The 25,824-nt window shown below is 44.6% G+C and overlaps 1 protein-coding gene across 1 annotated transcript in view; it reads right to left on the minus strand.

Moving 5' to 3' along the window:
- Positions 1-24,966, minus strand: part of rasgef1b (RasGEF domain family member 1B) — an 85,154-nt gene extending 60,188 nt beyond the window's left edge. Inside the window, exon 1 of the mRNA XM_033024059.1 lies at positions 24,611-24,966. The gene's annotated coding sequence lies outside the window, so the exon portion shown is untranslated. The remainder of the gene's footprint in view (positions 1-24,610) is intronic.
- Between the last annotated feature and the right edge of the window lie 858 nt (positions 24,967-25,824).

Here is a 25,824-nt window from a genome sequence, read left to right on the forward strand (position 1 = left end):
AATTACATCAGTGTTCTGGGACCAGGAGAGATCTTCGGAAATATGCACGTCCTGGAATTTCAAGTTCAAGTTCAAGTTCAAGTGAGTTTATTGTCATGTGTCCCTGTATAGGACAATGAAATTCTTGCTTTGCTTAAGCACACAGAAAATAGTAGGCATTTACTACAAAACAGATAAATGTGTCCATATACCATGATATAAATATATACACACATGAATAAATAAACTGGTAAAGTGCAAATAACAGAAAGTGGTTATTAATAATCAGAGTTTTGTCCGAGCCAGGTTTAATAGCCTGATGGCTGTGGGGAAGTAGCTATTCCTGAACCTGGTTGTTGCAGTCTTCAGGCTCCTGTACCTTCTACCTGAGGGTAGCAGGGAGATGAGTGTGTGGCCAGGATGGTGTGGGTCTTTGATGATACTGCCAGCCTTTTTGAGGCAGCGACTGCGATAAATCCCCTCGATGGAAGGAAGGTCAGAGCCGATGATGGACTGGGCAGTGTTTACTACTTTTTGTAATCTTTTCCTCTCCAGGGCGCTCAAATTGCCGAACCAAGCCACGATGCAACCGGTCAGTATGCTCTCGACTGTGCACCTGTAGAAGTTAGAGAGAGTCTTCCTTGACAATCCGACTCTCCGTAATCTTCTCAGAAGCTCTTGACCCTTTCCACCATCGACGTGTTGATATAAACGGGACTGTGGGTCCCCATCCTACCCCTTCCGAAGTCCACAATCAGTTCCTTGGTTTTTCTGGTGTTGAGAGCTAGGTTGTTGTGCTGGCACCATTTGGTCAATCGGTCGATCTCTCTTCTATACTCCGACTCGTCCCCATCAGTGATACGTCCCACAGCAGTGGTGTCGTCGGCGAACTTGATGATGGAGTTCGCACTATGTCCGGCTGCGCAGTCATGAGTATAGAGCGAGTATAGCAGGGGGCTGTACACGCAGCCTTGTGGTGCTCCCGTGCTGATTGTTATCGAGGATGACATATTTCCACCAATACGGACAGACTGTGGTCTGTGAATGAGGAAGTCGAGGATCCAATTGCAGAAGAAGGCGCAGAGACCCAGATATGAGAGCTTGGTAACCGCCTTGGAGGGGATAATGGTATTAAATGCCAAGCTATAGTCAATAAATAACAGCCCGACATGAGTTTTTGTTGTCCAAGTGGTCCAGAGTGTAGTGGAGAACCAGTGAGATCGCATCCACCATTGATCTCGAAGGGTTTTGGCCCGAAACGTTGACTATTTCCTTCGCTCCATAGATGCTGCTGCACCCGCTGAGTTTCTCCAGCATTTTTGTGTACCTTCCACCGTTGATCTGTGGTGGCGGTAAGCGAACTGCAGTGGGTCCAGATTTTTGTCGAGGTAGGAGATGATTTGCGCCATGATCAGCCTCTCAAAGCACTTCATCACCACAGACATTATTGCCACTGGTCGATAGTCACTGAGGCACGTCACCTTGCTCTTCTTGGGCACCGGTATTATTGATGCCCTTTTAAAGCAGGTGGGAACCTCAGACCTCAGAAGTGAGAGGTTGAAAATGTCCGTAAAGACTCCAGCCAGTTGGTCAGCACAGGTTTTTAAAAACACGCCCGGATATACCATCAGGTCCAGGCGCTTTCCGAGGGTTCACCCCTCTGAAGGGTCTTCTGACGTCGACCTCTGTGACTGTGACTGAAATACTATCACGGCGAATGTGGGCTCCGGAAGGCACATGAGTGTTCTCCATATCAAAGCGTGCGTAAAACGCATTGAGCTCGCCAGGGAGTGATGCTTCGTTAAGGGCCTGTCCCACGAGCATGCAGCAAGCGCGACCTAATGTGGTCGCTTGAGCCGTACGGCCTCGCGGGGCCAGTCCCACTTCGATCGCCGGAGCCGTATGGAATTGTGCGGAGCTGGTCCCGACATCGTGCGGGGCTCCGAAAAACTGACACTGTCCACAAATTCCACGCAGCAACGGCCTGCCGGCCCGCAGCCGCATTGAGGCCGTACGCACCGCCTCGATGGGTGTGCGCAGTGTCTCGATGCCGTACGCAGCATCTTGACGGCGTATGCCTTCGCTCGAACTTCACGTCAACTCGTACGGGATCACTCGACCTCCGCGCGGCACCTGCTTCCTGTTTGGTCGCGCTCGCCGCATGCAGTCGCATGCTGGTGGGACAGGCCCTGTACGAGGATCACTCGACCTCCGCGCGGCCCCGCTTCTGGTTTGGTCGCGCTTGCCGCATGCAGTCGCATGCTCGTGGGACAGGCCCTTTACTCTTTAGATGAATACGTTTCCAATTGTCTCTCCTTGATCCTCTGCATTTGATTTTAAGATTATACCCCTATGCTATGAGGCAGCAGTGATACCTACATTAACCCATGGATGAATATTATCGTGCAACTTCTTTATCTTCCTTTAATCTAATACTCGCCAGCTACCTGCATTGCTCCAGATTCTGTTGAAAATTACTAAGTTGTTATGCTTGGCAAGGGGACCCCTACCAACTTGCTTCCTTCCACCTCCTTTGCTGTGGTTAACTCAGGGGTGGACAATGAGGTGTTTTACTTTAGCTGTAAGAGTCCTGCTGGAATATTGCTCTGTGTAAGTGATTTGATTCCTCACTTAGATGCCCATGTCAAAGATATTGGGAGTTGAAAAAATCAAGCAGATGATCCATCCTATGATAACAGAACTACTGGAAGGACATTACCAACAATAAAATACTTCCTTTTGGTGAAATTGTTTGAAAAGTAGTTGAAATGTTCCAAATGTGCTTAAATTCTCCTCAGTTCAAATAAATGTGATGCAAGTATTACAGACATTTAGGCAGGCTGGAACAGAACAACATTCCCTTTCCTCATGTATTCCTGCGTGTCCAACACCTCATCTTCGATTACAGTCTACGTGCCTTACACCTATGAAGGAATGAAGTCTTTACCACAAGTAATGCTCTATGAATTCCACTGGACCTAATTACAAATAAAGAATAAAGAATATCACTTGAACTTAAAAAACAAAAATGCCAAAATACCCAGGTAGTCAGGTAACATTTGGGGAAAGAGAAATGGTTAACATTTCAGATCTAGAACCCTGTGTCAGAAAAAAAGAAAAACAAGTTAGTTTCCAGTGGCCATTTCAAGTTTCCAATTTCATGGTCCCAACCAGTTCATCTTCACCATGAATGAACAATCCCTCTCTCTACCTCTCCATCAAACATCAATGTCTGAAGGCCAGTACTTCTTCCTTGCTGGAGGCCCAACCAGATCCCCTCCACAAACACACTCATATTCTCTGCTGCTGTTTACTTGCTCATATTTTGGTTTGATAGTGTGGAACTCCAACATCAGGTTAATTTATTCATCTCTCCCTCTGAGGGTTAACTGTTAGCATATTTCAATGAAATCCGGTTTTATTCACCACCACACTTTACATTATGCATTATGAAGTTGCAGGCTTTAAGATTAAAATGTTAAAAAACAAGCGTAAGAACACCAAAACAAAAATAAAATGCTGGAAACACTTATCAGGTCAGGTAAAATCTGGGGAAAACAAAAACTCTTTGTTGGGTTGTTGCCACATGTTCATAATGCTTACAATTGAATAAATTAAGTGCATGTAAAGAAGCCTGTTTTGGTGCTATTGTTAATATTCTTTCCAAGTAACATTCTGTTAATATGTAATATTGAACCTGTCAACTGAATCATTTGTAAATAAAATTCTGAGCAAATAGATTATTGATTGAAAATTGTCTTAATCACGATGTTTCATTAGGGTTTCAAATGTGGTTTTGTTTTGAATGGATTACTGCAATTTATTTCCTAACAGTGCACTGTCACGCCAATAGATGTCACCACAGAATATATACCAGGTAAAATCCGCAGCTCCAATAAGTTCTGGATTTCATCCATTTTACTAAGGAGGGAAGAAACAAAAGCCAGATGTTTCTTCATAAAGAGTTATGAGGAAAGAAGGAAGCCTTCCAGATTTTGGCCTCGATAGACAACCTGTTCATATAAAACTCATAAAGTTGTCAAACATTATGGATAGATCGAATGCAGGAAATTAATATAGGAAGCAAGTTGTGATACAAATTTAGACCGGTAAAGGGCAAGTTTAGGACTATTATTAGGAGGTCCTGCTTCACGTAAAAGAGATTCATTGCTTGGAACGAATATTTGTATCAAGTTCAAGTTACATTTATTATCACATGCACCAATTGGTACAGTGAGATTTGAATTACCATACAGCCATACGAATTAAAAAAACAAAAAAAAAAACACAATACATGATAGAGTTTAACATAAACATCCCCACACCGCAGAATCAATGTTTCTCCACTATGAGGGAAGGCAATAAAGTTCACGACGAGAGGGCCTGTACATCAGGCCGTCCGTAGCGGCGACTACGGAAGGTTCATGAACCCGACTATTGTGTATTGTGTGTTCTTTTTAAGTGTATCGCTGCTGGCAAATTAATTTCACTGCACCTTCGGGTGCATGTGACGAATAAAGTTGACTTTGACACAGACCTTTCTCTCCTCGGTCTCCTCCATTGTCAGATTGAGGCTAAACACAAATTGGAGGAAAAGCATCTCATATTTCGCTTGGGCAGCTTATGACCCAGTGGTATGCATATTGATTGATTTCACGTTAGGTTGCCCCACATTCCCTCTCTCTCTATCCCTCCCCCACCCAAGTCGCACTAGCTTCTCATTTTCACCTTATAAACAGCTTACAATGGCCTGTTTCCTTTATCATCGTTACTTTTTCATATCTTTCATTCATTGTTCTTCATCTCTGAACATCACCATCTATATCTCTCATTTCCCTTATCCCTAACCAGTCTGAAGAAGGGTCTCGACCCGAAACGTCACCCATTCCTTCCGTGATGGAGTTCCGGAGTGTTGGGCCTGCTGATTTGGAGCTGTGATTTGTGGAGCTTCTAGCCGCAGACGGCGCTGACTCTAACATCGCGGAGGTCTGGGAGCCCCTGCCGGGGGTGGTCACCCAGCTCGGCCTGTGGACTTCGGGAGCCGAGGTCTCCGGTAAGAAGCGGCCAATTCGGAAACTCCAAGCCGCTGAGAGTGTTCTTCCGTTCCGACGTCGGAGGTCTGATCATGCCAGCGAGAGGGCCTGAACATCTGGCCATCCCTAGCGGGAAATGTTTAGGGCTCAAAGGCCCCGACCACGGGTGAACAAAGAGGAAGATGACTGAACTTTATGGTACCCGGACGTGGCGCCGACAGACAAGAGGCCGAAGCAAAGAAGCCGAAGACAAAGACCCGAATAGAAACGAGGCCGAAACGCCAATGAACTGAAAGAGCCCGAAGACAAAACGCCTACTAACCGAAAGGATGGGACGCCTAAATGCAAACTAACCAAAAGGCCGGGACGCCTAACCGCCAACAAACCGAAAGGCTGCGTCGCCTTAAAGCAAACTTACCAAATGGCCACTCAGTCGAAACGCCACCTACCCGAAAGGCGACGGCGCCTAAACGCCAAATGATCGACTGCCGCTCAACAGAAAAATCCAATAACGGACTTGACGTTGCCGGGGGACGGGACTTGCCAGCGATTGGTCCAGACCCCCGCGTCCATCACATCACTGTGAAGGCATGAACATTGTCCCAAACCTCCGCTCCACCCGACCCGCAGCCCGCAGAGGGTGGCCGTGGGAGAGTGGGGGCTGTCCCGAGGAATGCACACCTTCGGCGCTTTCACTTTGGTGTTTGGGTTCAGATTGTCCAGTCACCTATGGCTTGTGTGGGAAAATGAACCCCACGCTCCCTTCTCCCCCTTCTTTCTCCCCACCTCTCTCTCTCTCCCTTCTCTCCCCCCCCTCCCCCGCTCTCTCTCTCTCCACCCACGGGAGCGTCCCACAGTCACTGATCGCGATGCGCCGCCTTCAGACCCCAACCTCCACGCCAGGGTGATCCCCCCCGGTCTTTGACACCCACACCAGGGTGATTCACCCCAGCCGCGGGGACAGACGGTTTATTTATTACCATCTCAGTGTTTGCGGAACGCACCCAAGCTCCCGCGCACAAAACAGGCAGCATCTCTGGAGAGAAGGAATGGGTGACGTTTTGTGCCGAGACCATTCTTCAGAGTGCGTCTGAAGGGTCTCGACCCGAAACACCACCCATTCCGTCTCTCCAGAGATGCTGCCTCTTCAGCTGAGTTACTCCAGCATTTTGTGTCTATCATTGGTGTGACAGTTGTGTCATTTCATCGGCTTAGTGTATTGCACGCCCAGGAGAGAAGCTGGACATGCCGCTTGCATCTATTCAAACAAGTGCGCTCAAATTGAAATCACACATCTTTGCGAGGGAGGAATGGAATAGTTGTAATCACCGGCTAAAACAAAGGCCGTTAGGACAGGGAACTAAGGCCACCAGTAAATTAACCATGTTCCCGAATATAAGAACGATTTATACACTCCGTGGCTTGGAGTGCCCGAATCGAAACTTTCCTACCAGAGACCACGGCTTCAGGATGTTACAGGCCGCAGGATGGCGGTCGGAGCTCTTCTACGGCAATCCCCAGCAAGGGATCCCAGACTCCGGATGGTAGGTCCACGCCAGGCCCGCGGCTAGAAGCTCTGCAGACCACAGCCTCATGATGCTAAAGTCGCCAGGCCAGCGATCGGAGCACTCCTCTCTGGGTTCACTCGCTCCGCGATGGAAAAGTCCACGCTGCGCCTGCTGCTGAAGCTCTCGGCCAGACTCCGGGAAAGGCCGCTCCGATCCATGCTGTTAGGCCGCGAGGGAGGAGACATGGAAGAAGTCACCTCTCTATCGAGGAGGCGACCAACAGCTGTTCCCCCCTTTTCCCTCCCCACATAACACACCAAAACTAATATTTAAACACACCAAAAAAAACCCCCAAAAAGTCAAAATAACAAACACGCTGCTGGCAGCGCAGCTGACTCGCAGCGCCCCCATGTAGGAATGGAAAGGAGATTTAAAGTGTCCAGCAACCGGAATATCAGGTTGGTTCACGCGGGCTGAGTGAAGGTGCTCCGCGAAACGAACGCTCAGTCTGTGTTTGGACTCGCCGATGTATAGCAGGGCTCTCGCTTAACTTTTTTTCCCTGTTGCCAGCCGGGCAACCTTGGCAGCTTTTTAGATTGCCAAATGACAGTTTAGGTGGTCATTTAAGATGGCTTGCATGATGCGTGCGATAATATGCTCGGACGAAGTGCGTAGTTACCAGTCGGAATTATACTCAATGAAGCACTCACATATTATTTCTGCTTCAAATAAAGTCACAAACTAAAACATATTCACCAATCAGGACATGATGTATCCCACAATGACATGCAGCAAAATAAGACAGTATCTCAACTCTTTTTACACATTGCAATTAATGCAATTTCTATTAGTTCTTTCCACTTCCAAACAAAAATGTGGTTGGATGATTCAGCGTATAATCAACCTGTGTCAATAATTCCTGGACCATGGTAACATATATGCGTACGTATAGTTGTGAATGTTGCTCATTAAATAACTACAGTACTGATACTCCATATTAAGAGCATTGATTTGCCGTTAAAATGAATTCTGTAATAACGTGTCAACGGCAGCAATGACAATCGAACACTGCGGTTTTAATGTTTCACGTGTTCACAATTTAATTAATCCATCTTTATGTATTAAAACAAATAATAACATTGGGAATTAAAACACATTTGATTGCATTCCGTTAATGTCATACATAGTCAATGTTTGCTCTGAAGGCATTCCCAGGACATTTGGGTCAGGGAGGGGGGTGTGAATCAGTGCGGGGTGGATAGATGGCGGGGGGGGAGGGGGGGGTGGTTAGAAGGCAGTCGGTGCAGAATGGTTGGATTGAGGCAGGTGAATTAGTACGTGTTGGTTGGAGTAGGTAAAATTGTGCGGGGAGAGCACGGGGGATGTCAGTGGTGTCGAATGGGGGGGGGGGGGGGTTCAGTACGGGATGGATGGCGGTTGACAAAAGTGCTGGAGAAACTCAGCGGATGAGGCAGCATCTATGGAGCGAAGGAAATAGGCAACGTTTCGGGTCGAGACCCTTCTTCAGACTGTTCCCTCCATTCTTCTTGAATGGGAGGATCAGTACAGGATGGATGGGGGGGGGAGATCAGCGCAGGATGAATGGGGAGGGGGAGGTCAGTACAGTGTGGATCGGAGGGTCTGTGCAGGATGAATGGGGGATCACTACAGGATGAATGAGGGGAAGGTGCAGGGTAAATGGAGGGTGGGTCAGTACGGGATGAATGCGTGGATTAGTACAGGATGGATGGAGGATCAGTACTGGATGGATGGAGGAGAAGTGCAGGATGGATGGGAAAGGGGTAAGTACAGGGTGAATTGGGGAACCAGTGTATGATGGATGGGGGGGGGTGGCAGGAGAATCAATGCAAGGTGGATAGGGTGATCAACGCAGGATGAATAGATTGGGGGGGAGGAGATGGGGAGGGGAGCACAGGGGATGTCAGTGAGGACTGAATAGAGGCGGGAATGGGGATCAATGCAGGATGGAGAGGAGGGGGTCCCAGGATAAGGGGTGGAGGGGGCGTACAAGAGAGAGAGAGAGAGAGAGAGAGAGAGAGAGAGAGAGAAGGGGGCGAGTTATGGAGGAAGGAGTTTCAGCGCTCCTCGGACAACATCGCCCCGCTGCCTTGGCCGTTGGCAACTCCTCGCCGACGCCTCCCTCCTCTGCCAGCCAACAGCAAGGTGCAGGGCCGAGCGGTGCAGCTCAAAGATTCCATAGCTATAGTATCTTTGGTGCAGCTGCTTCAGAAGGATCGGAGCGAATGACAGGCCCCGAACAGCGGCAGCAGCGGCCGCGACAGCGGCTCCATCACCTCCTCCTCCCGCCCACCCTAATAAGGGCCTCTGCTTGCAAATGCACTAATGGCTTTCAAGCAGCGGCCGCTATCAGGGCCCGTCCTTCGCTCCGACCCTTCCTCACTCCGCACCTAGTATCTTTCCCACGCAATACAGCCGCCACCGCCGACACAAAACGTTGCGTTCCTTTTCTCCAGAGATGCTGCCTGACCCGCGGAGTTACTCCAGTTTTTTGTGTCTGTCTTCGGTACAAACCAGTATCTGGTTGCCTAGCCGGGCAAAATGACTCGGTGTTTAGGTTGCCTGGCGGTGCTTTGAGTGGTCAGTGGCACCCGGGCAACCGCTAATTTCGAGCCCTGTATAGGAGTCCACATCTTGAACAACGTATACAGTAGATGATGTTGGAGGAGGTGCAAGTTAACCTCTGCCTAACCTGAAAGGACTGCCGGGGTCCCTGGACTGAGTCGAGGGAGGAGGTAGAGTGACAGATGTGGCATCTTCTGCGGTTGCTGGGGAAGGTACCTGGGGAGGGGGTGGTTTGGGTGGAAAGGGATGAGTTAACCAGGGAGTTGCGGAGAGAACAGTCGCTGCGGAAGGTGGAAAGGGGTGGAGATGGGAAAATGTGGCTAGTGATGGGATTGCGTGAGAGGTGGCGGAAATTTTGGAGGATTATGTGTTGTGATCGACAGCTGATGGCGTGGAAGATAAGGACTAGGGAGACTCTGTCTCTGTTGGGACTAGAGGGAGGGGGAGCAAGGGCGGAGCTGCGGGATACCGAGGAGTCACGTGCAAGGGCTATGATGGGAGAGGGGAACCCCTGTTCCCAGAATAATTAATCCGTTGTTCAAGATGTGGCAGGTATCTTCCCCGGCAACTGCAGAAGATGCAACACCCGTCGCCATACCTTCTCCCTCGACTCTGTCCAGGCACCCCGACAGTCCTTTCAGGTTAGGCTGAGGTTCACTTGCACCTCCTCCAACCTCATCTACTGTATCCATTGTTCACGATGTGAACTCTCATAGACCAAAGACCAAACGCAGACTGGGAGATCCTTTCGCGGAACACCTTTGCTCAGCCTGCGTGAACCAACCTGAACTCCCAGTTGCTGGATAACGATTCTCCTTCCCAATCCTACACAGACCTTTCTGTCCTCGGTCTCCTCCATCGTCAGAGTGAGGCTAAATGCGAATTGGAGGAACTGCATCTCATGTTTCGATTGAGCAGCTTACAGCCCAGTGGTATGAATATTCATTTCTCTCATTTCAGGTGGCCCCGGCATTCCCTCTCTCTCTATCCCTCCCCCAACCAAGTAGCACCAGCTTCTCGTTTTCACCCTACAAACAGCTTACAATGGCCCGTTTCCCTTATCATTACTTTTTTTGCATATCTTTCATTCATTGTTCTTTATCTCTCTACATCACTGTCTATATCTCTCGTTTCCCTTATCCCTAACAAGTCTGAAGAAGTGTCTCAACCCGAAACGTCACCCATTCCTTCTCTCCAGAGATGCTGCCTGTCCCCCTGAGTTACTCCAGCTTTTTGTGTCTATCTTCGGTTTAAACCAGCATCTGCAGTTCCTTCTTACACAGAATGTATTCTTATTCAGAAAATCAATTTCTCCAATGTAAATATTAAACTAACCGAACTTTAAAAAAAATGTTAATCTAGTGATTTAAAGTGGGAACTAGATTCCACTCCCCCCTTAAGGGCCTGTCCCACGAGCATGCGACTGCATGCGGCGAGCTCAAGCAAACCGGAAGCGGGGGCCGCGCGGAGGTCAAGTGATCCCGTACGAGTTGACGTGAAGTTCAAGCGAAGGCGTACGCCGTCAAGACGCTACGTACGGCGTCGAGACGCTGCGCACATCCGTCGAGGCGGTGCATACGGCCTCATTGTGGCTGCGGGCCGGCAGGCCGTTACCGCACGGAATTTTTGGACAGTTTCAGCTTTTCAGAGCCCCGCACGATGTCGGGACCAGCTCCGCACAACTCCATACGGCTCCGGCGATCGAAGTGGGACCGGCCCCGCGAGGCCGTACGGCTCAAGCGACCACGTTAGGTCGCGCTTGTCACATGCAGTCGCATGCTCGTGGGACAGGCCCTTTAGGACATCTACATGAAGCAAAAGCCTGAAATATACCTTTTTTGGGCGTTGGCAATTTCCTCCCTCAATACAATCAGAATAGGATCTATTTAGCAAAACAATAAATGTTTAAGGAACTCAGCTGGTCAGGCAGCATCTGGGCGGGAATAGACAGGATATAATGATATTTGTGTCTGGTGCCTAACTAAAGACTTTTTTAATCAATTATATCATTCAGCCATCTTTCACCTCCTTCAGATAATTTCCATTCCAATATTTCACCCATTAAATGCCGAGGTGAAAAACCTATTGAATATTTCTGCCATTTTCGGCATAATCTAATTTATAGTTTTGATTGTGAATCCTCTGTGATAAGGATTAATTACTTTTAACAATACTCCTTTGATTGATTTCATTACATCCTCAGATATCATTTTAAATGCTTCCTTCTTCCCTCATTGCCTTAATCAGCTTTTATTTCATCACATACATTTGTTAATGTTTTCATTATTATGCGATAGCCTCAGAATAAAAGGACGTATCTTTAAAAATGAGATGAGAAAGAATTTCTTTAGTCAGAGGGTAGTGATTCTGTGGAATTCATTGGCACAGATGACTGTGGAGGCCAAGTCAATGGATATTTTTAAGGTGGAGATAGACAGATTCTTGATTAGTACGGTGTCAATGATTATGGGGAGAAGGCAGGAGAATGGGGTTGAGAGGAAAAGACAAATCAGCAATGATTGAATGGTGGAGTAGACTTGATGGGCCGAATAGCCTATTTCTATTCCTAGAACTTATGCTCTTGAGATTTCTTACAAGATCTTCCTAAAATCATCCCCAAACTAACCAGCTTCACTATTTATTTTTCTCTTTCCATTTGGATCTTCAACAACATATTGTGGTCACTACTCTTCATATATGCACAATCAGTTCATTTCATTCCAACAAAATGCATCCATTGTTATTTAGGTCCGGGGGGCACAGTCGAGTATGGCTGTCCGTCTTTTCACCCTTAACATTTTTCTTTTAAATATGTTAAAAGTTCGTTTGGAGGTCTAATCTTTTTTATGTGGGGGGGGGGGGGGGGGGGGGGGGGGGGAAACTATTTTTCTCAGTCCCTACCTGGTCGGAGGTAAGGCTTTTCTCAAGGCCGTATCTTCGCCCCTTCCTCGCGGCCTACCACCAGGACTGGAGCAGCGTTTCCTGCCAGGACCGGCCAGAACTTCGGCTTCGGCGGCGGCGCAGCACGGGGGCGCCACATCGCGGAGCAGGCGATGCGACCGTTGACTCCCAACATTGTGGAGCTGTCATTGCGGAGCTTCCAGCCGCCACGGCGCTGACTTTGAACACCACGGAGCCTGGGATCTCTCGCCGAGATCGCCAGTGTTGGAGCTCCTACCAACGCGGCCTGTGGACTTTGGGAGCCGCGGTCTCTGGCAGCAAGCGGCCGTTCCAGACGCTCCAAGCAGCTGAAGAGTGTTCTCCCGACGCCGAAGTCCCATCATCCGGAGAGGGGGCCGGAACAGCGGCGACTGCGGAGGCCTCAATAGGCCCGACCATGGGTGAACAAGAGGAAGAGGACTGGACTTTGTGCCTTCCCTCACAGTGGGAACCATTGTGGGGCGATGTTTTTGTTTTATGGTCAATTCTTTTAATGTGGTGTCTTACTTTTATTGGTGTGCTGCAAATGGCAAGAATTTTTTTTTCTAAATTTCCCCGAGGGGATTAATAAAGTATCTATCTATCTATCTATCTATCTATCTATCTATCTATCTATCTATCTATCTATCTATCTATCTATCTATCTATCTATCTATCTATCTGAACAAACTTTCGGAAAGGAACCCCATTAAACATTTTAGGAATCCCTTTTCATTTTCCGTACTTCGTCAAGTTATGAATGTGCAATTTACCCATTTTCATGCTTTAGTCATTGTTTCTTATGAATGTGTCTTAGATTTATAAAGCTATTTTTTGCAAAATCTAATAGCTCTCCACTCTTTGCACATGTGAATATCGTGTATCAAAATACCAAACTACATTTCTGCACACTTTGCTCTTGCATTTCACTTAACGATGTTTTTTTCTGGGAAAGCAAGTAAATCAAGGAATACTGTACATTCTTCAGCAAACAGATAATTAACATCAACCAGAAACTATTTGTATTATCCCTAATCAGCACCCTAATCTGACTGCAAACCTTTCACTACTTTTTCCTTATTGTTCCATTAAAAACTATGCCGATGTAAGTAGACCGTTTACATGTTTTGAGTTTTAACCCCTTGCACCAATGCTGTAGGAATTCAGGAGAATGCTTGCCAAGTAATACCACTTTTTAGTTTAGTTTAGAGATGCAGCAAGGACACAGCTGAATTTGGGCCACTGAGTCCACGCCGACCATTAATCACCCGTTCACACTAGTTTTATGTTATCCCACCATCTCATCCATTCCTTAACACACTAGTGTCAAATCACAAAGGCCAATTAACCTAAAAGGCAGCACATCTTTGAGAGGTGGCAGAATATCAATGCACCCGGAGGTAACCCGCATGGTCACAGGGGGAACGTGCAAACTCCACCCAGACAACACCCAAGGTCAGGATTGAACCCGGGTCTCTGGTGGTGTGAAGCAGCAGCTCTACCAGCTGCGCCACTGTGCCGCACTTTATCAGTTTCAGAAAAAAGGTTTTCATGGTATTAGCTCTTTTCCCATTTATCATTCGTTATTGAATGTATTAATATATCTAAAGAGATACTATATATTTATTAAAATTAAGTCTTCTCTGCATAGCTATTAATGGAATCTCACCATGATTAACCGCTGAGTCAATGGTGAGACAGTGAGACAAACATTATAAGGCACAAACCTACACACAAATAATGCTGCAAGTTCAGCTGTTTGTTGTTTTTCATTTGGCCTCATTCTTGTATCAACAGCAGTGTGCATGCTGCTTCTTTAACCAGAGCTTTGCTATTACAATAGATCCTTGGAAAATAGTGTTTCAACTGGCACTTCAGCCACATGACTTCAATAAAGACAATGTATTAGTATCAATATCAACAACAGCAACTAAGTTCTAAAAGAGGCTTTTATAAATTTAATTCAGATTATAGGCTTTTAGATGGACTCTTTAGGAGACTGAACTTGATAGATCTTGCAATCTGTCCATACAATAATAGTGTTCAGGATAATACAAGGCATAGGGATTTGGAAATAAATGATAATGGCAGAAAATTACATCCCCACTGAGAGAGAATAATAGAGATGGAAAAGAGAGTGCATTTCAGCCTCCTGCAATCCCAATTAATCCTTTCTTAATGCCATTAAAATTGACAGCAGAATAAAGGATGTGTCCGCTAATATAAAGTTGCATTGTTGCCATTTACATGTATTCTATTTTGTGCTCAGCTTCTTGCAGTAAAAGATGGAGACAATAATAATAACTGGGCAGTAGAGTATGTGATGGCCCAGCATTGATGTACTCCACTGCAGTCACAATCACATCTTACAATAGATGGGGAAAGAAAAGCTGTCACCCCTGTGGATTAAAACCAGGTGCCCTACAAAGCAGTCACCGAATCTGTTTTGGTATCTCCACTGCACTATATTTGAAGAAGTGCTTGTGAATTGCTGCTTCACCTGGAGAGGTTGCTCGAGTCCCTGGTTGATAGGAAGGGAAGAGATGAAAGGACAAGTATTGCATTGCCTGAAGTTGCAAGGAAAATTGCTGTAAGGAGAAAGGTTGATTGCTGGGAACGGAAGAGTGGAGCAGCAAGTCACTAAGGCTATGAGCCCTGCCAAATGTTGAAAGGGGTGAAGGGACAAATGTGTCTGGTTGTGGAATTTCTTTAAAGGCAGCTGAAATTCTTGAGAAATATCTGTTGGATGCAGAGGCTGATGTGATGGAAAGTGAGGACTGGGGAAGATCTTGGGGCTAGTGGAAATCAGAGGATTTTCTCTTTAACCCAATTGCAATCTGGAATGCTCTGGTTGAGATCAGTATACAGAATGCTCTGGTCAGGGTCAGTATACACACACATTAAAAATGACCTAGATGATCACTTAAATTGCCATGGCATAGAATCTACAGACCAAGCTGATATATGAGATTAGTAGAGTTGAGGACTTAGTGATCAGCATATGCATGGTGTGCCTGTTTTTGTGTTGTAAAAATGTATATCATCATAGTTGAAAACAATAGCGACAAGATGGTGCTGGTTTCCGACGGGAACAGTGACGGATGCACCACACATCTCTGTCTTCCAGTTCCTGTGGACTTCCTCCGCTGGAAATATAGGATTTTGGTGTGTGTGTGTGCTTTATCAACATTCCTTACAATGCTATGTACGATAGTGATCACAACTTCTACTGAAGTGTGGATGGCCGTTGGCAAATCAGGTGGGGAGGACGGTTTAGTCGCCGACTATCCGACCATGGAGCAGGTAATACGGGATTACATGGTACCCGTGGCAGGGGATTGGGGGGGGGAGGGGACTCCCCCCAATCTGACCTCGTCAGGAAATGTATAACAATGAGAAAATGAAGTTGGAGATGATATGAGGTTTAGAATATACCCTACATTTTAAGTCAATATAAATCTCTAATGAAATCTTCAAAGCGATGAGGGTAATGGTCCCATTTTTTAAACACATTAAATAAAAATAAAATTGGCAAAAAATATCTAGTTTCCATTCAATTTGTATCCCAGTATTGAAAACAGAAGACAAATCTGCATTAAGCAAATATCTAACAAAGTATGCGAGAACACAGCAGTATATAGCGGTATTAACAGTCCTGTTGGAAATCAAGGAAATCTTTTAATAATAAAAAATAGTTTCCCATCAGTAATCATGAACGATCAACTGTGATTCTGTCATTCACCCTGTCCTCGACACCAATAGAGGGAAGCAAAATGAATCAAAAAATACAAAATTATAAATAGAAAATGCCAATGAAAGGAATGGCCAGAACTGCCTTGAAGATGAAATGTGTAATTTCTAAATTGCTAGCATAAGTTTGGAGAAAACGCAACATTTTTATGTAGCAGTTTTCTTCAGAAAATTAGGTTTCACCTCTGTGCTATTTTTAAGTAATATTCTTGTTGATGAGGTATTTGCCCAGACCTAATACTTTAACTGCAACAGGGGTAGCCCAATAAACCAATGTTGTTTTATTGTTACATGCCTACAAAATGATTTTTTTTTTTTGCTGCAAGCAAGAACCTGTGATCCATCTGTGGCAAAGAACCAGACGACAGGGGTTATTCTCATTAGGATTTATGATGAGCTGATGCAATAATACGCAAAAAAAATCACACATTATGCAAAGGCTTGTGTTGCATTCATTTCTTCAACATCATTTTAATGTTGAGCCTACCCCCTCACGTAAAAGTACCTGCATCCGCATGCTGAGTTGCTTTGCCTGACATCGACAAATGCTCTAACAGCAGTTTGTCAATATCCAAAATAACCATAGACTGCATAAACCAAAAGTTGTGCAATGAATCATTGATTCTCTGCTGTAAGGCAACACCTCTCATGATCTATTTTCAAAAGGCAAGGATCCTTATTCATTCCCAAAGTGAAAATGTATTATCAATATACCGTTTTATTAATCCTGAATCAATTTCAATCATGTTCTGATAAAATAGGCACCTCCCTTTAGCAGAACTAAATATACACAAAGAGCAACATGGCTAAATATTGTGCTGTCATTCGTTTAAAAAGTACTGAAAAATAAAATCTTACTGAGATACAGTAATCTATGTGATTAAATCTCATAATCTCCAGAACATTTAATACTATCCTCCCATATCTGTCCACACATATCTCATTTCACAATTAAATTTAATAATGAATTGGTAACTGCGATTCAGTCCAACCAATGTACAACTGCTATAACATTAAATAAAAAGTAATTTTATTCCTGTTATGATTATTGGGAAACTAAATGTTACCATGTATCAAAATAATGTCTTAACAACAACTGCACGGTGTACAGTTGCTGCCGTACATTGCTTATAGCGCCAGTGACCCAGTTTCGATCCAGATCTGTCTGTACATTCTCTCCGTGACCGCGTGGGTTTCCTCAGAGTTCTTCGGTTTCCTCCGACACTCCAAACACATACAGGTTTATATGTTAATTGGCTTGGTATAAATGTAAATTGTCCCTTGTATGTGTAGTAAAGTGTTAATATGTAGGGATCGCTGGTCGGTGTGGACTCGGTGGGCCAAAGGGCCTGTTTCCGCATTGCATCTCTAAGCTAAACTAACTGCCTCTCAACATGGAAGTGCCATCTTTTCCCCGATTATACATTCTACAATTGCTAAGGTCCAATTCACATCGCAAACATACCCATCATGTAACAAAATAGGAACCCTCACATTACACCAGGCTTACAATTCTAACCAAATTCTTTCGCAAGGAACACTGCAATGCGTTGACTATAAATGTATAATTACCCAGATAGTGAACTCCTGACTTCAGCCACTAAAATAGTAAGATTAAACGAGAACTTACCAGTTTGAAGTTTGATCTTTATTTTATGAGGAGGAACGTTGAGGGACTACGTGAAGAACCCCGCCTACGGCGCATGCGTGTCATTCTTCAAAGCAGCGGTGTGAGGTCACAGATAGAAAATAATGACCTAAGATAGTAAGATTATTAAAGAGATACCAGTTTAAGATATGACCATATAAGGGTGGGAGCGGAGGGCACGTAGTCCCTCAACGTTCCTCCTCATAAAATAAAGATCAAACTTCAAACTGGTAAGTTCTCGTTTAATCTTACTATTTTACTTCGGAGTCACGTGAGTGACTTCGTGAAGACTTCAAAGCTCTGTGACCTCATGCCGTGGAACGAGTCCAATTTTCACAACTGCCTTGGTAGTTTGGGAGAAATTGTTACTGGTATTTAAAAAAAAAAACACAATGATACCAACATTTTTAAGCAAAAATTGTAAATAATATTGATTAAATCAATTTATAAACCTTATAAGCTTCAGGTGTAAATTAAAATAGAACTCAAAATTTTTCCCCGAAAACGTTTCTTCTTTCCTAACTGGTTTGTTGTAATATGTGCGAAACGTTTTCTCTGATGACCATCCTGCAGTTCTGAGGATATTGTCCATCGGTACCTCCAGGCGATTAGCTGCTGATGTAGATGCAGCCCTGGTGGAGTGAGATTTGAATACATTAGTGTCCACTCCTGCCTGAACTAAGCAATATCTCAGCCACCGTGAAATGGTCTGAGTCGAGACTTTATGGTATGGCTTCTTATGGCTAATTAAAAGAGCCTTTTCATTGCCTCTGATAGCCTTCGTTCTGTCCATATATAACATGATGTGTTTTACTACACAGAGACGTTCATCCTGTGGATAGGCTATGAACTCTATCACCTGACCCGCTGATCCTGGTCTATTGTGCTTAATAAGGCCCTGGATCATGAAAATCAGCCTTCCTGTCGCCTCCGTCAAGTTATCCAATCTTAACTTCTGTAATGACTGGACCCTTTGCGCTGTGACCAGCGCCATAAGCATAACCATTTTCATAGTTAGATAGTTTAGCGGTAATGCCGTAGCCGGTGACCAATTCCGTAACATTTTTTAGGACTACGCTTACATCCCAGATTTGGCTATATCTAGCCCTTGGTGGGTTAGTGTTAAAGATGCCTCGTAGCAGTTTTATTACTAGAGGATGTGAGCCGACACCCTGTCTTTCTGTGCCTTCCCATAAATAACTGGACAAGGCACTCTCTGTGCTGCTGTGATCATGTCCACAGTTCTATCAGATAAACCCATATGCCGAAATGGTTCCTTCAGAGTCTACAACCCAATAAATTTAGATAATTATGGCAAGGATGGCTGTCCCCAGTCACCGGATGCACCAGCAACTGAGGACTATGTTTTAAAGTAATATATGGTGTAAGCACCAAATCCTGCAGCACCGAGAACCATGGTTGGGTAGGCCAATCAGGTACTATGAGAATCCCAGATGCCGAGTCTAGCTGAATTTTCCGTAGTACCCGATTGATGAGGCAGAAAGGAGGAAATGCATAAATGAACCATTTCCCCCCAGTGCAAAGAGAATGCATCTGTAGCTTCTGCCTCAGGATCTGGTTCCCATGATATATACCTAGGTAACTGATGATTTAACCTGGATGCAAAAAGATCAATATCCGGCCTTCCGTACTTTGCTGTGATATCAGCAAATATCTTTCTGTCTAACATCCATTCCGTATTTTCATTAAATTTTCGTGACCTGGCGTCTGCCACTGAATTAAGTATCCCTGGTAGATACGTAGCCGATAACCAAATATTCCTTTGGATACACCATTCCCAAATATGGTTTGCCAATTCATCACAGGATATTGATATATTTCCACCCATATGATTTATATATGCCACCACCGTGGTATTGTCTATCTGCAATCTAACATGCTGGTTAATCATTCCCGAGCAATAAGATTTTAAACCATAAAAAGCACTCAACATTTCTAAGTAATTTATACCCTTTGTGGTAAGTAGGTTAGTTTCCTGTATATTCCATCTCCCTCCAGAGCTCGAGATGGTATCCGTTGCTCCCCAACCCAGTGCACTGGCATCTGTTTGTAATACCACAGATGGGTTTGGAATAACTATTGGGTTGGAGCTATATATAACATTTTGTTCCCACCATTGTAGTTCTCCACACTTTCCAGCCTACGGGCCAAAGCTGTTATACCCGCCGAGAGTCCTTTACTAGCATTCTGTATTTTTATATCCAGACTCCGAATATCCTGCCCCACGTGTCTCCAAATGCTTCGGTTCACCTTGGGTACATTCAGAGCCGCACAATTTCGCGGAGGTAAATGTCTTGCCCATACCTCAGCTAAGGTATCAGTTTTGAGGTGATGGGTCGTCATATAATCAATGCTGGCCGCCATCCTGGCCTCTAGGTCTTTTCCAGTTTCTTCTTGCTGGAAATATGTGTGCACCATGTCCAGCAACTGTGTTCCCTCATCCTCCATATGGGAACGTGGCTCTGACTCTTGTTCAGAGTCCGAGTCAGGCAGCCCTTGAACACCCTCTTCAGATGAGGATGATATGTCCAGCAGCCTTTTCTGGCCATGCTCTGAGGGACTTACACCTGTATGTGTGCGGCTTTTATCCAATTTCTGGAGCCTGACACTATGGAGATGTTCCTCCCACAACCGCTCCAGCCGACTTTCGTGCTCTCCCGCACTAGTCGCTCGCGGGTGTTTCTTTTTAGCCCACCGCTCCTGCCGACTTTCGTGCCCTCGGGCACTAGTCGCACGCGGTTTAAATCGCAACTCGTCGCCATGCCTACCGGCTCTGGTTGCTCCCGGCCGCTGCAAACGCCGTTTTTTCGCCGTCCCGGTACTCCTCCAAACAGATAGATGACGGCCCCACATGCTGCAGCCACTCGTACTGTTTTCCGAGCTCTGCAGATGCGATCGCTGCCGGCTGCTCTATGCCCTGCAGCTGGTCATCATCACTGCTATACAAGTAAGTATTTACCGGCGATTTTTCGGGCTCACTTTCCCAGCGGTTCGTTTTGCGGTTCGCCTTCCCGCCCGGTCTAGAATTAGTTTTTCCCGGCGCGGGGTTTGAATCTGGCACAGCTGGCTCAACGCAAACTGCCTGTGCCGTCGGCTGCTGCTGCGGGTCCCCGGCACCTTTACCGCCGACATCCTGCAGCTTCTTCACAGCCTTTCTGCGTCCTCTATCCATTCCTAAAAAACGGTGAAAATGCAGAATCACTTACCTGCCGTCGACCGGCTTGTTAACTCTCCCGTTCAAGGGGACGTTCTCCCCAGGTCCGACACGTTCAATGCGTGTATGCGATATGACACGCATGCGCCGTAGGCGGGGTTCTTCACGAAGTCACTCACGTGACTCCGAAGTAAAATCAGCTGCCAAGTAGCAATTACATTTATCTCTCCAAGATCACAAAAGCTGTGGGGCCAATAATAGATTTCATCATCTTAAGGTATTGGCACAAAGTACATATTTGATTGCTTTTACCCTGATACAGCCATTTGATTTAACCTGGGGAACACATGGGGGTCCTGCCTCTTGGAATACATGGAACGTATACCTTTCATGTCAAACCGCATAGCTTCACTTACCTTGGCAGTGCTTTTATTGGAAGTGAAAGAGCTGCTTGTCAAAGAAAGGAGGAAACACTGGAGGCATTCAGAATCACCTTGGTTATTAGCACCCAATAATACAATGGTGTTGCAGGTCCATTGTTCAATAATTCATAAAATAGAAAGTCACAGCAAACCAAAGTAATAACAATATCACTACTTTGATTAATTATGAAAATAACAACCTCCTGCCAGCTCCTGTCTGCTGCAATGGCACACTCTAATCATTGTGGGGACTAGAGACCGTGAGATTGAGGAGGGGGGGGAGGGGGCAATTGACAAGGAGGTAAAGAGCATTCCACACAAATAATACAAATTAATGACTCAAGTAAATATTGGTATATAAACCAGTTATTTTGAAGTTGTATGTTGCAGTGGTACAGATAAGATAATTAATTGAAACCAGGGAGGAAAATTGATTCATGGATGATAATGCCAACCCTAGAGATGACAATCAGTATGCAAAGCATTAATTAAATCACATCTGGAAAACTGTATAATCTTAGTCACTGTAAATGCTATTTCAGGAAAGTTCAACCTCCTTGATAATTAGCGTGATGCATCAAAGCTATGAGGTGAGATTGAAGATGCTAGGTTCAAAACAAAAACATTGGAAATATTCAACAGGTTAGTCAACATCTGTGGAAAGTAAAACAGTGCTATCTGGTCAACGAAATGCTAACCGTACTGCTCTCTCCACAAATAATAATTAGTCTGCTGGATATTTTCAGAACAACTGCTTCTATATCAGATTTCCAGCATCTGCAGTTTTGTTTGGCTTTTGAAGAACCCAACCTACGAACTTAAGTACAGGTGTCAGATGTTATGGGGAAAAGGCATGAGAATGGGGTTTGGAGGAAGAGATACATCAGCCATGATTGAATGGCTGAGTAGACATGATGGGCCGAATGGCCTAATTCTACTCCCATCACTTATGAACCTTGTTTATAATGGAGAAGAGAAACCTCAGAGAAAGTATTTTTCAACTAGGTGTAGATTAGAGAAATCAAACCACATTTAAGTTATGGGAGAGATTGGATAAACCATGCATTTTTTCCCTGGAGTGAAGAGTGACTTAATAGAAGTATATTAAATTGTATGAAGCCTAGATTGGGTAGATGGTCAAATCTTTTTATGTTAGGGATTTCAAAAACAAAAGGTCGTAGTTTTAAACCGCGAGGTAGGCATTTGAAAGGAGATCCGATCAGAAGGTTTTCATTATATAGAGGAAGGTTGATATCTGGAATTCATCTCCAGAGGAAATAGTAATCAGATACAATTACCGTGTTTAAGAGGCATTTTGACAGGCACTTGAATAGTACAAGGCACAGAAGGATGCGGTCTTAATGCAGGCAAATGGGATAAGTGTAGATGGGAAACAAGGTGAGCACAAACATGGTGGGCTGAAGAATCTGTTTCTGTGTGATGTAACACCATGGCTCTATAAACGGCAGCACACACGATCACATTCAGAATAATTATAGTATAGATTTAATGATTTGTTTTACAAATGATGGCAAAGATATAGACATGTCAAGTGAATTTCACAGGGCAACGTAAAGAACAACTGAATAGATATTTGATGTTTTCTTTTAAATCAGCCAGTTGGACTTTTTCCAGCCCTGTACTTTCCCATGTGATTGATTACTTTTATATGGGATATTTATCTGATGGATTTGTTTTCCTAGGAATAAAACGTTTTTTTAAACCGTATTGCCTTCTGCCTGAAATGTGCACAGAGTGGATCAGGAAACTTTACGCCTTCTATTAAAGAACTGCAAATCGGCATTTTTGAAAATCCCCTTTAGCATGCATTCACTCACACCACTTATTATAGCACTCAGATCAGATATTGCCTAATTCATGGTCTCGAAAATTATTGATGGCAACCACAACTGGCATTTGATTACAGCCTTTAGCAAAAAAAATATCCCAAGGCACTTCACTTTATTAAAGCATGGAGATGTTTACATGATCACAAGTGTAGATGGCTGTTACATTGATTTAAAGACGTGCAATGGTAAATTAAAAATAACAACACAGAAATGCAGAGGATGTTGATATTCCTGCAAATTTATTATCTATATCTGAAGATTTAAAAAAAACTAATGCTGCATGAACTCAAGAGATATTGGCACGCAGAAGATAAATGGGAAACCCGCCAACAATAGGAGGTAAACTTGAGGAGGCATTGCAGTTCGTGGTGCTCTGCAACATAATGTCGTTTCTCTGACAGCTTTCCACGCACAGTTCTTTAGCAATACGTCCAAAGGTATATATTTCATATTTCACCCAATGTATTTGGTACTTAAGCTTACATATTGAATCCATTTTTACTACCATCAAGAAATGTTACAGTTTAACATTGCAGATATTGTGTTAATTCCCGCCCTTTCTAACACTGTTGTAAAGATGCTGGTTACCGACATATGAATGCTCACGTTTGACCTGTTGGTCAATTGCCGACTAGAGTGGTGGGAACTGCTACCACAACGCTTTACCATTGCAGTAACAGACGGAGTAACACTTAAAATATTGGTCTCAGCATTTGCTACATTTTGTTGATTAAATAAGAGAAGGGAATACCTAATTTAGTATTCCACCACATTTCTCAGACACATTGTTATACAATGAGGTGCTATGAAAGTACAAGGGTTGTTGTCAAATGTAACAACAATTTTGTACACAATATCCGAAAAAAGAAATGATTAGGACGGGCTATCCGTGTTATAGACGCCCTTGTGTAAGAAACGCTGACTTGTATGTCAGGAAGATTTCCAGTTCCAATTATGTTTGTAAACAGTGCAATGTTGTCCTTAATGCTCAGCAAAGACACAGCGACAGAGCGATGCACGGCCCAAGGACCTGCAGCCTTGACAACGCAACACGCCTCGAGTCTTGTACTCGGAGTGCCAGCTCAGGTTAAGTAAGACCTGATTTGAACCCACAAAAGTGTTAGCAGCTGACAGAGCGACAGAGCGAACTGAGAAAACTATGATGTGCAGAAAATGATAACCCACGCTTGTTTCTTATATCCCATTACAATTAATCGAGACTTAACATCCCATTTTATGTTGGAGGCAGATGCTGTCTCTGCTTTCCACTCCTCGTGCGCCCAGTTGTGAAATTCACTTGCTGTTGTAAAACATGTTATTGAAAACAGTCAAGATAAAATCTGTAAACATTAAAAAGCGGGGAGGGAGGCGGGGCGAGGTGGTGGGGGTTGAAGTGGCAGAAAATAGGTGCTGACCCTTCACTGGAGTGTCCATTGAGATGCAACTGTTGCTGAACAATACCCTTGCTTGCGATCTGCCATAATGGACTGGACGCTTCTGGCGAACTTGCAATCAATTGTACGTGCATCTATCTATCTTGCCCTGCGATACTTAGCTTTCCTTTCCGTATAGCCGCACTGCACAGAGCAGAGTGGTCGTTTTAATCAAGCAGAGCCTGCCCGCAGCCTTTACTCAATACACGAAATAGACACACACACAAAAACAAATGAACAGAGACTACGTTAAGTTGTAACCTAATCACAGAAAGATGAGGACACATACCTTCAGGAAGTGCACAGCTATAGCCAATAAAGAATATTACAGACACCAAATTTCAAGACTCCCAAATAAATGAGGCAAAAAGCCAATGGTTCATTTCACGCAGGCAACGCAGTCGTTCATTTACTCGTGACTTCTCGCAGTTCAGCCCAGCAGTTTACAACGCGGCTTTCACTTTCAGCTTCACAAATAGCTGCAATCCGTCTTCACGGAGCTCGGCAAGCTGCGACTGACTTCTGTTGTTTTTGCTCAGTGCACATGTGCCTGCCCCGGGCTTCCCGCTTGAGTGACACGCCAGCGTTCAAATGGAGTGGGCAGAAGCCAGCCTCCTGAAGGATGCGAGCCTTGGTGCAAACAGACGCACACCAGCTACTGCAGTCAATGGCTCTCGGATATCATTGCATTTATACAGCTACAATTATTTTCAGGGCTGCGCTGAAGTGAAATAGAAGGGAAAAATATGTTCAAGGGACATTTAGTGCTCCTCATTGGTTGCACTTTTCTCCGCACAAAATGGGTTTTATATAGAGGCAAAACCATTTCTCGAACACCTCGCCTTCAAACAAACATCCTAAATAGGAAAAGATTAGAGCTAAATAAAATTATTTGCAAAATAGCGGACTTATTGGTGAAAGAGAGATCATAGAGTCAAGATTGTTTAATTGTCAGTTGCACCAGAAATTGAACAATTACACGTTTACTTGCTGCAGCTTTACAGGCACATGAACGCAACAACACAACAAATAAAGATACAGTAATCAATAATACTATAATTTATCAGTTATACTAAGTAACCAGACCATAATCATGTAGCCAAAGCACTGTTACAACCCAAGGTACAGGAGCATTAGCTGCAAAACCAGCAGGATGCTCCTCAGCTTCTTTCCGCAGGCTACAAGACTGATAAACGGACTTTGCCCCCTGCCAAAGTATTGCCAAAGTATCGCGCACCAACCACCAACCTGGACACACTGCAGCAGAGCCACTGTCGTGCCGCTGCCGATCGGAACGCCTGTTGATGTTTATAGAGAGTAGAGTGTTTAATTTGTTCATGATATATGTATTTTTATTTCTATTTATTTTTTACTGCACACTGAATGGACACTGGTTGAGCAACGTTTTTTGTTTCCTCTGGGTATGTGAGTACTCAGGAAAATGACAATAAAGATATACTATACTATACTATACTATACTATACATAGTCCATAGTCGATAGT

Source organism: Amblyraja radiata, chromosome 1, assembly GCF_010909765.2.
Source record: "Amblyraja radiata isolate CabotCenter1 chromosome 1, sAmbRad1.1.pri, whole genome shotgun sequence".
In the NCBI taxonomy this organism is placed as follows: Eukaryota; Metazoa; Chordata; class Chondrichthyes; order Rajiformes; family Rajidae; genus Amblyraja; species Amblyraja radiata.